At 37.8% G+C, this 14,845-nt stretch overlaps 1 long non-coding RNA gene across 1 annotated transcript in view; it reads right to left on the reverse strand.

The window, feature by feature from the left end:
* LOC134758119 (uncharacterized) overlaps positions 1-11,137 on the reverse strand; it is a 56,479-nt gene extending 45,342 nt beyond the window's left edge. The window contains exon 1 of the long non-coding RNA XR_010133014.1: positions 10,949-11,137. This is a non-coding gene — a long non-coding RNA (uncharacterized lncRNA). The remainder of the gene's footprint in view (positions 1-10,948) is intronic.
* Between the last annotated feature and the right edge of the window lie 3,708 nt (positions 11,138-14,845).

Raw genomic sequence — 14,845 nt, forward strand, 5'->3', positions numbered from 1 at the left:
GAAGCCAAGCAGATGCTGGCTCCATGCTTTCACAGCCTGCAGAGGCTTGAGCCAATTAAAATGCTTTTCTTTATAATTTACCCAGTCTCAGGTATCCCTTTATTTCTTTATAGCAATACAAGAATAGCCTAATACATACACCTTAAAAGACAAGACATGCTAGCGAGCCATAACTGCTTAATGAAAAGAACATCACCTAGAATCCTATCCACTTAGCTGGGTGCTGCCATATCTACCAGTTTGTGTGGAATAGAGAGAAATTGGATTTAACTCTGCCTTGTGTCACTCTTATACCTGACTTCATCAAACTTTCTGAATACATAAATAGTAGGAAAATTGAAAGGTAAGCCCAGGGAAACCGATAAGTATTTCATATTTTTACATAGAACGTTTAAAACCTCAAGGAAATTGGATGAGACAGATTATACCTGGCTGTTTAGAATGTGTTATGAGTAAACTACATTATGGAAATTAATTAGAAGCTTAAGGGAGACGCATTACCAATTTCAGATTCTAATTTAGATGGATTGGGTGGTATGGTAATTTAAATTCACCTCATTTTGTATATTCGAAAGATTGCCACTTTGGGGCAGTTAAGGTAACTTTTCTGATTCCATAGACAGTGTGACACGAGCAGCACTCACCCCAAGCCTTCCACGAGGCTATGATTTCCTCCCAGGGCATATTTATACTCTAATAAAATCCTAATTTGAGGATTTATCCGTTTACTGTACAATAGTGATGACAATGTGAGGTTGTGCATGCAAATCCTGGTGCTGCATATTACAGAGAGCCAGCACCTATCTTCCCACAGTGCTTACACTGTATAGCCCCAGAACATCTTTTGTCATGAGATTCATTGTTACAGTGTGGACTCTCAGAAACTGCATACAAAATGAAAAAGAATGACATGAAAGGAGGAACAAATCCTCCTTTTGTGCCATTCTTTCCCATTTGGTACATATATTCTCCACAGGGGCCCTAATGCTGGCGACATTATAGCCCCTCTTCTAGATCTGACCATCATATAGCTGAACTATATGATGCTCCTGAGTACACATCACCAATACACAGACAGTTCTGTAAAAACAACAGACTAGGGACCCTTGGCAGGACTGGCAAAAATGCTCTCAGCAACAAGGTTGGTATCTTGTCCCTGGAGCGCTTGGTGTATGACTTCTCCTTTCCCAACAGAACTACGACTTTGTCCATCTCCTCATGTAAGAAGACTCCTCACAACCATCTGTTGCCCTCATCACATCTTTGACCTGGACCTGGATCTTACAGATCAATGAGCCAAACTGGCATCCCTGATTGTGTGCAAGTGCCATGGTTTCCCATACATAGTCATAATGAGAACTCAGTGTTCTTTCATATATTTGAGCAAAAATAACATACCCAGATTCATACACATAAAAATAATGCAAATCCTCCTCAAATCTCATAAATGCATATCTTTCTCAATCAAATAAAACTATACTTGAGAAGAAAGTAAATTCATCCAAAGGCATGTTCATTTTGAAGTCACTGAATGCATGTGTAAAATTACTCTGTCCCCCACACATACTCTAGTAAATACCATCTATGATTAAGATTATCCTCATCATTTTGAGTTCAAGCTTACTTTTACTCTTGCACAAAAATCAGCAAAGTCTCATCTGACAAGATTGGAGGTGGTTCTTCCATTGAAAAGAGTAATCAGGTTCACGTAAAGAGAAATAACACGACATTAGAACGATGTTTTTCCACATTTACCTAATGACTCAGTTTTCATATACTTGTATGTGACTATCTCTTTTCTAGGGGACAATGCAATCCTAAAAGATTTCAGCTGACAACAACAAAAAAGTGTATCAGGATTGAATTAAGATGTGTTAAAATTAACACACTGACTTTTTTTTTTTTTTTTTTTTTTGAGACGGAGTCTCGCTCTGTCGCCCAGGCTGGAGTGCAGTGGTGCAATCTCGGCTCACTGCAAGCTCCGCCTCCCGGGTTCACGCCATTCTCCTGCCTCAGCCTCCCGAGTAGCTGGGACTACAGGCGCCGGCCACTGCGCCCGGCTAATTTTTTGTATTTTTAGTAGAGATGGGGTTTCACCGTGGTCTCGACCTCCTGACCTTGTGATCCGCCCACCTCGGCCTCCCAAAGTGCTGGGAGACTTTTTTTTTTTCTTATTTCACTCTGTGTGATAAAATACTAATGTGTGACCCAGGAAGCTTCTCATTTCTGATATTCTTCCTTCTGTCACCATTACTTTTACTCAAAGTAAATGGAAGGGGGAATCTCAATGGGTAGAAGCTGTTCCCACTCCAGCTGCTAGAACAAGTAGCGATAGTGCATCCACCTAGGAGTCCTTGTTCATGTCCACATGGCCTCTGCCACTGGGAGAGCAAGGCTGGCTCATCACTCAAGGAACTCATGCTCCCATCTGAATTAATAATAACTGGCATATGAATAGCACTTTTATTTACAAATCCACAAATTTCTTTCATGTATATTATGTGAAATCTGTCCCAAACCCTACAAGTTGGAAATTTTAAGAATTAAAATCTCTTATTTTACAGCTGAGAAAGCAAACTCAGGGTGGTGATTTATCAGGGCATACAGCACATTAATAGTGGAGCTAGGTCTCAAAATTAGATATTCAGATGTAAGGAATGGTCATGCTGCTAATGTTCTGCACCTTTTTTTAGAGTATTTGCATGCCTAAACACAGCCTTTTGCACCACTGTGTGTACTCATGTATCATTACGTGCCTGCATGCCTATGAAGTAGTCGGTCAGAAGTCTTTCACATAGAGAAGAACAAGGAAACACACGCCCTATTTTGGTAAAAAGGAAGAGATGATTGCTGCTTGAATGGGTACATGTGCTTACATACAGACACATCACACAAAACTCTATCATATCACAGATTTACTTTCTAAAAACAGTTTTCTTACAAACTGATATTCATATTGTTATGAAATATTTGTATTAAATTATGACCACAGTACAAGTACAGTCCTATGTACCTGTACACCAAGTTAATGCAAAAGAACTACCATCAATAATCCTAGATTTCCCTCTCCATTCACCAGGTTTCCATTAGCTATGGCAACCCAATTAAAGAACGTATTGAATGGAAATGAATTAAATTCAACTAGAAAGAAGATAACGCTCTTTATATTTCTCATATTGTTACATCATTTTCATTGTTTCCTTAGGGAAGGAGGATGAATAGCATTTGTTCAACATTTTCTAATACAAACATAACTTCAACATACAGTATCTGTTTCAACCCTCCCATTAACCAATTAAATTAAAAGGTAATTTTATTATTCCTGTTTCCCAGATAAAAATATCTGAGTCTAAAAGATGTTCAATTACTTGTCTCAGACCTCATACTCCTAGGTGCCATACCCAGAATCCCAACATAAGTGTCAATTCGTTTTTTTCCCTTTTTAATTTTTTTCTAATTTTTGCTGAAACATAGTAGGTGTATATATTTATGGCATACAAGAGATATTTTTAAAGAAGCATGCAGTGTGTAATAATCACATCAGGGTAAATAGGGTATTCATCACCTCAAGCATTTATCCTTTGTGTTACAAATGATTCAATCATACTCTTAGTTATTTCAAAATGAACACTTAAATTATTTTTGACTACAGTCCCCCTTTTGTTCTAGCAAATACTAGGTTTTATTCATTCTTTCTAATTTTTTTATCCATTATCCGATAACTCTTAAATTAATGTGGCTTCCTTTTTACCCTGCTACTTGTCAGGAGTATCCCAGAAAGAAGAAGAAAGAAGGAAGTTGGACTGCAGGAATTGGGGAAGTAGGCATGACTCTTGTTCCTTGCCGAGTTCTCACTCCCACTGTTGAGCTACCTGTGTCATCCCAATCTTGTCATAAAACAAGGGAGTTTCTGCAGAACAAATCGAAATGGAAAGGAGATGCCAAGCACTCAGGAGGGATCTCTGTCAGGTCACTTAATATCCGGAACGAAAGCACAGGAGTGCCAGATCGGAGAGTTAATGAAGGTGGCTTTCATTGCCACAATAATCTTTATCACCTCCTCCCTTCAATAAAGATATATGCTAAGTAGAAAGTTTGCTTTATATACAAACAGCTTCAACACAACCCCTCATACCCACACTCTTCCTTCCATTCTTTCAACCAGATAATCACACCTACATTTTTTCATATGGAAATTTTGAGGGCCCTCACTTGTTTCTGAGATGTTCCTATGTATTGAGGATAATTCTTTTTCACTTCCTAGAAAGGGCTTCCATCCCACTCGGAATAGCTCACAATATACTACTATGATAGTGATGACAGAGTGTAAGGTAGAGATCCAAATCTCAGAGACAGGCAAAGGAAAGTTCATATTCAACTTAGACCAAGAAGTTGAAGTGGGAGGATGGGAAGAGGGCAGAAGACAATTGGAAAAGTTATGGGGTATTAATAGAAAGTGTCCCGAGTAAAACTCATGCACACATGCCCAAGGTCAAATTCCAAGAGAAAAAAAAAATACACTAGGAAAAATAAATCATTGGGAAAAAAATAGTTAAAAATGACCTCAATACAATGGCAATTTAGGGATGAAATAAAATCAAAAGTGGAAAGAGCTAGAAGGGCTTCATATACTACAAAACCTAAGTTAGCTTTGTTTTGGAGAAAGTTTACTAACAGATGCTAGGTTCAACAGAAATGCCTCTGGCAATGGCAGAAACACTAACAAAAGAAATCTGCAGCTGAGAAACAAGCTGCCAGGTCATTAAACGAAGAGGCACGCAGCCGGGCGCGGTGGCTCACGCCTGTAATCCCAGCACTTTGGGAGGCCGAGACAGGCGGATCACCTGAGGTCAAGAGTTTGAGACCATCCTGGCTAACACGGTGAAACCCTGTCTCTACTAAAAATACAAAAACAAAATTAGCCGGGCGTGGTGGCGGGCACCTGTAGTCCCAGCTACTCAGGAGGCTGAGGCAGGAGAATGGCGTGAACCTGGGAGGCGGAGCTTGCAGTGAGCCGAGATCGCGCCACTGCACTCCAGCCTGGGCGACAGAGGGAGACTGTTTCAAAAAAAAAAAAAGGCACACTACTTTTGCACCAGCACATTAGAAAAGACCGGTGTCTGTGCACTGGGACATTGCAGGAACTTTCCACGTGAAATCTTCCTTTGTGAGATAGGTAGAGCTGCCACACACCAAATTTCTGCTTTGGATCCCAGAACTGCGACAAAATAACAATAAAATACAACTGGTATAACTCTTGAAGTTCCTTAAGCAAATTGTAAGCCAAAATTTATTTAACCTGCCCACGTATGATTTTTTTTCTCACACACTTCAAGGAATGCAGCTATACGTGTGGAAGAATTTCGTTCTGGTCAGAACACAGATCCGAGTTTGTATAATTGTTAAAATCGTCATGAAAGCGATCAAAAGTATCTCATTAATTTGTTTATGTTCTCAAATATTTAATAAGAACCTACTATGTACATGTTGAACTCTATTTGACACTGGGAATGCAAAGAGAAATACAGCAGATTTTAAAAAATCATTCATTGGGTTTGGAGCTCCAGATTCTGATAAACCCAGAAATCAAAGGAACCAAAAAAATCCAGAAAATAGCATCATTTGAGGGGCAGCAAGCTCCCAGAGATCAATGAGAATGGTCAGCTTGGAGATCTTTGTAGATCTTTGGAAGCTTGCTCTCTTTAAATGTTTAAAGTGCTGACTTAACAAAGACTGGGTAGATGTGTTCCGTGGGGCACCAGGGGACAAAACCACAGAAGTTATAGGGAGAGACATTTTGACCTAATAAAATTAAGGAGCAAAATGGGCCAGCTTACAAAGGCTTTCAGACCGTGGATATATCCAAGTAAAGGTTGAATAATCAACTCGTTAGAATATCCTAATGGGGCTTTTGGCTCTTGAATGAAGTTAAATTTAAATCTATTAATCTGAGATAGTAAGACCAGTGGTGTTGGAAGACTCCATCTCACTGGTTCCCTTTATATGAAAAAGTAATAAGATCAGCATTTTATAACTTTAAAATTATGCTATGTTATTTGCCTTGAAAATAATTTTAATAATAAGATTATTAAAAAGTAGACCTATAACAAGCAACAAATACTTCCACCCTTGGGGATTAGGGTGGGGTAAAAAATTTCTTGAGTTCCTTATGCTGCTGTATCTCTGATTTCTTTTTTCAAGTCCGTTTGTAATAGTTGTGCCACAAAGTTTTACTCTGAGAAAAGAAGAAGAATAGTGCATCCCCAAGGGCAGGCCTGAGCCTACTTACATATTGGGTACAGTGTGGTCACTAGAAGTACGTTGCTGTTTTAGACAGAAATATCTCATTACCACTGGTTAGTCATGAAAGTCATGGTTTGACTACTTTCTGCCCAAGTATGAATTACTTGTATGAATGTTACCTATTTTAATGGAATGTCTGGTCAGTCAGTAGTTATTTTAGTTCTGGGTATTATACGGCAGCTATCTGTAGGCTATTAAATTGCTTTCCAAATCTGTTGAAGTAGCAGTTGTTACAGGATTAACTGGGTCAACAGAGTCTAGAGACTAATAAAGTTGAATCAGAATTGGGTGCCTCTGTTAGATAACCTTCATCCTCTTTGAAACCATCCAACAAAGTCTTTCATACTCTTGCTTCTCTTTCTTACAAGAGATGCTCTGGTTCTTTATCACTAAAGCCTTCTTATTGCCTTTTTTTTTGACATTTTATTTTCTTCCTGGTATTGGATAAATAAAAAGTACAGCAGGAATACATAAAAGTGGGTAATGAGGAGGGGATAATATCTATCAGAATTAATGTAGTACAGAACTATATTTAAATAGTGTTGGACTAGTGCAAAACCAGACATGTCTAAAACAGAAGCTTGTCGTAAAAGAGATACTTCCAACAAGTGGCAAAGGGAAAATTGCCTAACTACTTGGGGAGGGTAGAATGTTAAATTATTACTTTTTATCATTATAAGTTTTATCAAGATTAAATAATTACATATAAACAAATTAAACCATACTGACAGTAGGAGAAAATAAACACTTTATATGGCATCGTGGTGGAGAAAGTCTTTCTAAGCATGATACCAAAAGCAGAAACCAAAAGTACGAGACTCATAAGTACAACTAATTAAAAATTAGGATATCACATATAACAGCAAAGGAAATAATTAAATGCAAACATAAACTCTGAAACTATTTACAACATATATGATGTATTAATACAAAAAACAGCTCTTAAAAACGAATAGAAGCTGAGAAAAAAGTATCTCCCCAAAATAGCCCTAAGAAATGAAGAAATGATAAGAAGATATTTCTGTGGTTTCTAATATATTTGATACTTATGTGGTTTTCAATATTTTCCTCTTTTAAATGATACTATAATGTGTGTATTTCTACATATATTAGTGTATTTATTCACAAAGAGAGATTCCTATCTGATGAGATTAGTCATCCCATGTCTTGACCTTCTCTATGTGTATGTGTCTCATTTGCTTCACATAAATTCCAAGTCATCTTCTTCGCTTTGATTTATTTCTATCTATCTAAAATAGACTAATATGGAGTTAATGATGTAATTTGTGTGCTAACCAGAGACCACTCTGAATCACAACCATCAGATGTATCAAAACATTATGCTGTACATTACAAATATATACAATGTTTGCAAATTACAAAAGAAATTAATTAATAAAAAAAAAGACAGCCAGGATAGAAAAAAACAAATGAGGCACAAATACATACTAATCTTAAAACCCAGCAGCTGGGGTGTCCCTTCCCGTGACTTTATTCAGCTGGAATTCTCCTTCTCTGAGCTTCTCTTTCTCTGAAATCCTTATTCTTATTCAACTGTTCCTCTAAGACAGAATTCTTGTCACATTTTTTTGGTCATTCCAGTTGCTAACACAGAACCTGGCATGCAATGTGCACTCAATAGTGTTTGATGCACGAATCCATGTGAAGGAATAAGCTAAGTTTCTTTTCTTCTTTGGGGTCATCATGAGAAGATAAGGAGCAAATTTTGTAAAGATAATTGTAAAATGTGTACATCTAGTGAGGAGGTTAGTCCTATCTACAACCCAAACTCCTTTCCCTGCAACCAAAAGGATCCATGTTAGAGGAAGACCTGTGTGCCTAAACTTATATTAGATCCTACCAGTAGTCTTCAAGATAAGACAAGACACAGACTATGCCTGGGAGGAGATGGCAATCTAGTCAGATAAGTAAGTTATAAATGCACACATGACACAGACACAAAAATTGAAAAAAAAAGAGAAGAGTATGCAGACAAATATTTGTTCAGATTTAAAAGAGGTTTCTGGAATGATTAGGAATGCAGATAACTAATAGGCTGGAGAAACAGTCCACATTGTGCACCACTTTGGCCCTGCTCCTTGGCTGTTTTCCACCACAATTAGTTGTCTGGCAACCTTGCAAGATCTTAATAAAAATAACTCATAAGATTTAGTCACATCAGAAAAATCATCAAAATGAGTGATTGCAAATGTTTTGAAAGGGTCATGAGCTAAATAAGCATCTAGGATATACATTTTAAAAATTGCCTTATCTCTTTCATCTCCAAAGAAAACACCAGAAGGATACTGTCATATCTTCGGCACTCTCACCCCATCCTTCAAAATCTATTAATATCACATTGTGAAGTTGGTGCCATTGTCAGGAGTCCAATACAATCCCACAGCATTTCTTTCTTTTGTTTTTTCCTTTCTTGGAGAAGTAACCTTTTTCCAATCTTGTTACACACATTTTCATGCTTTCTAACCTAGTAAATACCAGATGTATTTTTTGCTTGTAATTACATCAGATTTCATGACCTAAAAGAGCATGAAATAATGTAATTACACTATTTATATAAATAATATACTCAGGAGATTGTGCAAAGCCCCTCACAGTTCACAAAGCCCATTTGCACATAGTTGTTGTCAACTTAAAACCACTCTATGATTTGTTTGGACAGATTATAGTGAGGTTTTTTTCCATTTTAAAAAGAAGAAAATTGAAGTTTAGAAATGCTAAGGAAAATTCTCAAGGTTAACAGAGCATGCAAATGGTAAAATGATTCTTGAAAACCATTCATCTGCCTCTAAAATTACGATACCCTGTTCCTATGCGTGGGATGCACAATTGAGAGAAAGAGGGAGAGAGGCAGCTGATCTTCCTAGTGCCCCTAGCATAGTAGTCGGGAGGTCAGGCAATTTCCTAAACTCAATGTACTATCATAGCAATAACTCAATCCATAACTCCTTCCTTATTATTCTATATTTCCCACTAGAAAAAAAATGCCACTTCTCTGGACTGGCTATATTATTTACGGGAACTAATACCCTGTTCTTAGGGTCTTCCCAATGCAAAATTGGAAAAAGTATAGAAAAACATTCTCCTGGTATTTTATTACTAAATCTTTAGATATACATCTTAATTTTTGGATGCTTCTATTTCTCTCACAGCCCCAGAAATCCAGCGTTTCTTAGGACTTTCGCTATCCTGAGCAATCTACCAAAACCACCTTCTCTAAGAAGAACCCTATGTACTTCCCTGTTTTGGTCATCTTTTCCACAGAAAGAGGAAAATAAATGAGTTCATACTAAGACATTAATGATAGTAATTTGATAAATGGACTTCTCTGTTAATGGCAAAGCTATTTCTTTTATGAGTCTCTTATTGGTTCATTTCAGATATCAGTGACAGGCTGCAAGGGAAAATATTTGGAAATGGTTAGTCTTACTAGCAACTGCTACCCCTAAACCTCACCATAACATGAATTAGATGTATATTTTTAAGTCTAGCTTCCTAGATTTAGATTAATAATTTGTCTATATTGCTTTTAAAATGAAGAATTACATTTTAAATGCTTAGACTATTATACTGAAATATTGTCTGAATAAAAATAATAAACTGTCATTGACAAATAACCACTTCTACTTTCAACATGTCAGAGAAAACTGTAAAAGACAGAGAAAAGAGACTGGATACTGTGGAAGTTTCCCAGGGGGTCCAAAGGAAATAAAATGTCCCCTTTTCCTGAGCCCATTTAAGCCTTGCTTACATTAACTTTTAGAAAATGCACGGAGAAAATACTTCAGAGAAGGGTCTTACTGGGATGAATTCGTATATTTCTTGGAACTCTGGTAGCCCACGAACGACAGCATATGTTAGTGTTAACCTTGTGTTACATTTCTGAACCAGTGTCCAGCTCAGCCTCTGAGGCCATCTGCTTTCAGCGCTGAAAATAACCAGAGATGACTGAATTCTTGGAACACATTTTTCCTACTGTTTTATTAGAAAAACATTTCCACCCTAATCAATCTCTGTGTTTTACCTCAAGCATATATTTGATGAACACCTTAGGTATGGTTCTTTACTACACACAGTAGACTTTATATCCCCAGGAAAGCAATATTTGACGTTGGAGAAGTTTCAGTGCACATGCAATGGAATCCTATAAAGTCTCATTTGCTTTGCTCTCTGCTCTCAGGAGGAAAAGGGACATGTACTAAATGAAACCACAAGAGCAGGGAGATAAAGGAGCCCGTGTGCTGGTATTTTCCCTGCGTTAATGCTTTCAGCATCCTCCTCACTCATTTAGATGTTCTAGTTATATATTTTTTCCCATATCCCATCTATTGTGTTTTCTTCCCTCTTTAGATGGCTCTTTGTGGCTCTCCTGATTGTCTGTATCTGACGGCTGAGGCACATAATCTAAAATGTGTGCTCAGATAAATGGTGAAAACAGAACATCTGAAAACACGAAAGTATTCCTGGCTGACTTATGATTCAAATAGGATCTTCTTTGTCCCAATTAAGCAAGCCTACTTGAACAAAGATAGCTAAAACATTGTTTTCACACAGACATTTTTAAAAATGTATCAAATAAAGCGGAAAAAAAGGACATAGAGGATGATACGGGAAGAACATTACTTACTAAGTCATTGCCTTTAGAAATCTTGAAGACATGTATTGAATTGCTTTGTTTCTGAACTGGATGGAAGCTCTGCAAAAATCCTCCTGTGACTTCTTTCATTGCCTTCATTCAGTTTTATATTGTTTTGAAGGTCCAGGCAGGGAGGATATGTAATTGGACATTTGGTGAATGCAGAGGAGTGAAATTGTGTCCAAAGTTATTAGCTTATCTTAGTTTGAAGAGCAAGGAGAACATTTTATTTCATCTAACTTTTTATAGCAATCAATTAATCCTGTTTCAAGGATAACAACAGAATGCCTTTATTCATTCTCGTGGAAACATTGACATCTAGTGGGTCACTGCATTAATGCAGGCCAGCTCAAAAGCTGGGGGAAATTCTCAAATCTTTGTGATGCTCAGTGTGGTACGCTCTCTTTGATTAATTTGGCCCATTGATCTCACTAGATAGCTGCTGTTGATAATTGTGTATTTTAAAAAAATGATTCAAAGAAAGCTGTAGAAAACAAAATGAACATATCTCACCAATAGCTTTCATGTATGTTGTAAATAAATTCTTAAGGACTATTTTACTTGAAGATCTAATTCGTGTTTGTAGGAATCAAAACTCATAATGGTTCACTGAGTTTTACTAACGATAGAAGCTATCTATTCGTGTTGGGAGACCTGCAGAGCCTGGCACAGTAGTTCCCAAGCTTTTAAAATTCATAGATGACTTCGATAAACAGTATGAATACTCGGCCAGGAAATTTTATATTTGAGCAGCCACACTAAATTTTGCACACAACCCCAAGGAGCGCATAAAACATTTGAAGGTCAGGCTGTAAAAAACAAACAAAACCTGAACTAGTAATAGTGATAGGAAACTCTTTTATTTATTTATTTATTTATTTTTGAGATGGAGTCTGGCTCTGCTGCCCAGGCTGGAGTGCAGTGGCGCGATCTCGGCTCACTGCAAGCTCCGCCTCCCTTGTTCAAGAGATTCTCCTGACTCAGCCTCCGGAGTAGCTGAGACTACAGGCGCCCCCACCACGCCCGTTTAATTTTTGTATTTTTAGTAGAGACGGGGTTTCCCCATGTTTGCCAGGATGGTCTCCATCTCTTGACCTTGTGATCCCCGCCTGCCTCGGCCTCCCATAGTGCTGAGATTACAGGCGTGAGCCACCATGCCCGGCCGATAGCAAACTCTTTCATACCACTTACTACGTGTCAGGTACTGTTTTAAGTGCTGTTCATGTATGAGCTCATTTAACCCTCCCAACTCTTCTAAGAAGTAACTATTATTCTTCACCGTTTCCACAGAAAAAGAAACAGAAACACAGAGACATAAAAATATTGGCTTAAAACCACACAGGCCCTAGCAGGTAGAGTTAAGACTCAAACCTAGGTAAGCTGGCCCCAAATTCTATGTTCTGTCACACTGTCCAAAGCCTTCAGAGATGGCTAGACAGGCAGATGGAAACCTTAGACACTGGTTTCACTATGGCCAGTCTCTTTAAGCAATCTCTTCAGACTACTGTAATTACTTTCTATCCACCATTGCCTAGAATTGTATTGCAACAAATAGACATGCATTATCTAATGAGAGGATAAGAAAACAGGCAGAGAAATACGGCAATGTGTTTTGGGTCCCTTAAAATGGAGATACAATGCAAATTTGCATTAGTAGGACTGGCAAGTCCTGTAGTCTTAGGCTGACAGCCACTGGAAATAAAAATGACCCACACATCGATCACAAAAACACTGAACTTACGCAAATATTGTCAGTTCTGGGGTGGCAGGAGATGTGATAGATCTTCTTTGTGTTATAAGACCTTTAATCTTTCACCTTCATACTTTGTACTTCAAAAAGTCCCTTCAAAGCAAACTACCAGGATTAATTTTCCTGTGGTCACATTAGAAGAGAAGAGTTACAGCATCTGCTCCCTAGTATGCAATCTTCCTGGAATGCAATGGTAGTGAGGTTAGGGAGAAGTGTTCAAGTACATGCTAGGTTCCTGCCATCCAAGATGTCCCAGCTGGATCATCCTACTCACATCCTCCCCCAGAGGCTGCTGGGAGACTAAAGAAAAGGGCTGTTGGACAGCCAGAAACCTTCCTGAGTAGTGTCTCTCCCCTAAACCCCTAAACACTTGGCTGCGATAAAGAATCTCCTTTTGAATCCATTTCTAGATGGCAAGAGAGGGAGTGGAAGGCCATTTCCACCTCTTTGAAAAGACCTGTTTATTTCCAAGTAACCATTTATAAATATGAGAGTCTCTCAATTACCTTTTTCATAGAATTTTCCTTTGAAACGGATATGGTGAAAACTTTAAAAGCATTCTTTTTGAATTCCAGGAAGTTTTCCCTTTCTCACCTTTGGCACAAATATTTAACCAAGCTAGGAATCGTAATTGCTGTTTCACGAATGAAACTGGGTTTGTTAACACAGAATTTCTGACGCAGATAAAGAGAAAGAGAAGTGAACATCCACGGATGGTAAAACATTTTCTCCAGAGTATCCTGACGAATCCGAAAGAGAGGCACACGTGTTTTCCAATTAAGAAAATGCCTGCCGAGCAATGGGCAATGCCATACGTTTGAGTCTCTTAAATGGAAATGAATGGTCAAAAGCTTTTTGCTAAAAAAGAAAAGAAAGGGGGTTGCTATTGCTCTTGTGGCCTGGTAATCCAAACTTCTGAAATCTTGCCACTTCATTTCTGTGAACTCCACTATTATCTTAAGTGCACTTGGACTATTTAATATTGATGTCCTAATTCTATAATTAATACAAGCAAATTTACCCTTCTCTACTTTGCCTTTAAAAATACCATTTTTCTCATTCAAAAAGAGAGCTCAGTAGATTCCCAGCATAGTTTTCAGTGATTTAATCTTCTGTGATAAAGTCCTGTGCTTTGTACTTCACCGCTGGACTATCAATGTCTCCTCACAAACCCTTGAGGGATGAAATCAAAAGGCTTTTGAGATTCAGAATAGACTCCATCTACTGCCTCACCGTTTCCTTATTCTTTTCTGAGCGATATGAAAGACTTGCTCAATAAATGTTAAATGAATAATAAAGGTCAGAGGAAGGTCATAATTTCTTTTGAAAGAGGCGCATTTTCTTCAGCCCATCAAATTGAAATTTTCTAACTACAGGGGAAATATGTACCCTCATTAACAAAGAATGGTCCTTTCATTTTCCACTCAGGACACAGACTTGTGTTCTCCTGATCTAGGTATCCATATAGAACCGTATTAAAAGGGACTGGGACTCAATATTTTGTAAAAATGGTAGAAGGTTTTACCGTAAAGAACTGAAACCTGCACTATAATGAGAATCAGATGTGGCTTACAACATATAGGACACAACTAAGAAAGACTGTTAGGTTGCTTCTGAGACTGAATACCTCTTTGCTAAGGACTGAGGGAACTCCTTTGCCAATGGAGTTAAAGGACTGAATTCCGCTTTTGTCTGGTTCCCCTTTGGTGGGTGCTATGTTGCTATTGCTCCGTTAGAGTTTGTGCCAAGACCTTTAAAACTCAGACCAGAACTTTGTTTAGCTACTCATTGAAATAATGAAAATAATAAATAATGTTAGCATATATATATATATATACTCTTATGACTATAATATAAGGAATATCATTCATTCAGGATTTACCGTGCTAAGTGTTCTAGTAAACGCAGCATTGTGTTTATTTCACTTAGTTATCCCCTAGTAAAAGATAAGTTTCATGAATGCAGAGACATTTTTTTCTTATACACTATGGAACCACCCATACCTGGAACACTGTCTACTGTGTAGCTCGTTGAATTAATAAATGAATGTTCATGGTATTGCAATATATATTTGACAGATGAAAAACATTAACGCTAATCAATGTTGCTTTGCCTCTACATTATCAAAGAACAAGTCC

The sequence above is a fragment of the Gorilla gorilla genome, chromosome 2 (genome assembly GCF_029281585.2).
Source record: "Gorilla gorilla gorilla isolate KB3781 chromosome 2, NHGRI_mGorGor1-v2.1_pri, whole genome shotgun sequence".
Classification (NCBI taxonomy): Eukaryota; Metazoa; Chordata; class Mammalia; order Primates; family Hominidae; genus Gorilla; species Gorilla gorilla.